At 32.1% G+C, this 2,464-nt stretch overlaps 1 long non-coding RNA gene across 1 annotated transcript; it reads left to right on the top strand.

The window, feature by feature from the left end:
• Window positions 1–207: 207 nt before the first annotated feature.
• Window positions 208–1,627, top strand: LOC143598728 (uncharacterized). The gene is made up of 3 exons (XR_013147163.1): window positions 208–287; window positions 586–639; window positions 1,380–1,627. It is a non-coding gene; the product is annotated as an uncharacterized LOC143598728 (long non-coding RNA).
• Window positions 1,628–2,464: the final 837 nt, after the last annotated feature.

Below are 2,464 nucleotides of genomic sequence, written 5' to 3'. Positions count from 1 at the left end.
ATCTATCTAATAGGTAATCATAAAAAGGACAGAGTTGAGAACAGGATCGAAGAATCGCCGGTGAAGTTCAGCATGTTCGGGCGTCTAATGAGTGTAGGCTGAAGGTTGAGTATAGCCCGCGAACTGCTCCGACATGGTCTATGGTCTATTAGGTAACAATCTATAGGGAGTGCAATATTCAATCATAGACAAAATGTCTATGACAAAATGTCTACAGAGCTGGAGTTTTACTCATGAAAATCATTACCGAAAGAAGCCCAGTTGATTATTCCCGATAACCTGGAGAGGTAATTTGAGGACCGGATAACAGGCTAAACTGATTCTTGCTTAAATGTGTCATTTTTACTAAGGGCTTAAACGAGTCCCGTTTGAGATAAAATCAACCCGCTCATAAATTCAAATCGCAAATGGATTCCGGGTGGGTCAAAGTAGACAGAGATGTGGGATAACACTATCAGTTAATAATAGTTAAAAACATTACAATTATCCTGTCACTTCAAAAAAATTCATGTTCAACTGAATGTGAAGTTCTTAATTTTTGGTGTTATCTTTTTATGCTACATCACTCTTTAATTGTGGCAACAGGGAATTGCATAAACTTTGAATGTGTCCAGAAAGAAAGATACTAATGCAACTGAGGTACTCAAATTATCTGACTAAATCTTATCTCCATTTAATATCCATTTATTGATTATGTGCTTGATCTTAAATGTCAATGTCATTAACCGTTATATTGTCAATCTTCCTTGGGGCAAGTGTGTTTCTTATAAAGAAAGAGACAAGTGCTCTCATGGGATCAGGAGGGGGATGTTTCATTTGTTAAAAACTATATTTTTATAAAATACTCGATGTGTAAGATCTCGTATTTGTTAAAAACTTATTAAAGACAACGGCGAGAGTATCATACATATGGTAAGTGTTTAAAGTATCTTTGACTTTCAAGGTCAAGCATTGTATGAAGCTGTGTTTTTAAAAACCATTCAGCTGTCAAGTATTGTGTAAAGTTGTATTTTTTATGAACCCTTAACTTTTAAGGTCAAAAATGGTATAAAGTTGTGTTTTTGATGAAAATGCTTTAACCATATAAAAAATATCATTAAAAAGAGTGTTGTACAAAGAGAGATTTTTGCTAAATTAATTAGTACTTTTGCTATATGTAAACAATAAACCAAAACATGAAAGTATTAAACATGGTAGTTTTGGAAGAGCATGTTACTTTTCCCAAGATGTGGAGTGGATCAAAAGAAGATGAGGAATCTCTAAATTTGATGGAAGACATCAAAAATTTATAACATTATATTTGATTTATGGTTCACTTGTGAAGTCATGAAACAGTGATAGATGTTTTATCACTTTTTTATTTCATATTCTTCTATTAGAGACCTAGGAAAAAGATGCTTCCGGCTCTGGCTCTCCTTGCATGCAGTGGATTGGAAGACAAGCAAGACGCTATTTCAAAGTTATTTTGAATGTTGTATTTTAGCTTGAAGATATAAGGGACTGCATGTGAGCCTGATAAGGCACTCATGTTTTTGTTCATGAAAGTAAATAAAGATGGAATATTGAAATGTTAGATATTTGATGTATGTAACCCAGACAATTCCATGGATGATTTTTATTGCATTGACTTTCTTTCAATGAAGCTGCTCAATTTTTTTACTCGCAAGCTAAACGAGTTGTAATATTATGATATAAACTCCCCGTCCACCGGACGGGTATAAAACTAGTTAGGTGTGTTTTTGAGTTGGAAAATAATTGAAGGAAAGGAAAAGATAACTTATTGAGAAAAAACTTATCCTTAGTAATCATCCCATTTATGAAATTATAATTTATTGAAAAAAAACATCAATTTAATCTCTCCTAACTCCTCGTACTATTTTCCTTTACATACTAAAAAAAACTCAAAAACACCCATTTTTTAATTATCCTTAGTTTCATTTCCTTTCCCTTCTTTAAAAAAAAACTCAAGAACAGGGCGTTAAGGTGTTGTGAGTGGAGAGTTTTTATATTTTAGAAAACGTAGTGATTTTTCTGTATATTTAAAAAGCTACTGTTCACCCCCTATAAGTTTTTAATATATTTTGAAAGTGGTTATGAGTGAAGGAAAGAGAAATGATAATGATAAAGGTATAAAAAGTATTATTTAATTGAAGAGGAGAGATAAAATAAAGTGTGTTTTAGTGTAATTTTAGATATGGGGTTGAATGGGAATGCTCTTAGAGCATTCTCATCTGGATCTCCATACACATATTTATAATTACACTACATTTCTCTTTCATATTTAATTAAATAATATTACTTTATACCTTTATCATTACAGTTTTCTCTTTCCTTTATTCATAACCAATTCAACAAATATTAAAAAATAAGTGGGAACAAACTAAGTTTTCTCAAATTATATGATCAGACTTATTAACCCATATTCACCAAACCCTTCCCTTTCAACGCAGACCACCAACCACCA

This window comes from Bidens hawaiensis, unplaced genomic scaffold (assembly GCF_021521415.1).
Source record: "Bidens hawaiensis isolate Kalapana, Puna unplaced genomic scaffold, B.hawaiensis_p1.1 tig00050766_1, whole genome shotgun sequence".
Lineage (NCBI taxonomy): Eukaryota > Viridiplantae > Streptophyta > Magnoliopsida > Asterales > Asteraceae > Bidens > Bidens hawaiensis.
Note: the sequence above shows the minus strand (reverse complement) of the source record. Positions and strands in the feature narration are given on the sequence as shown.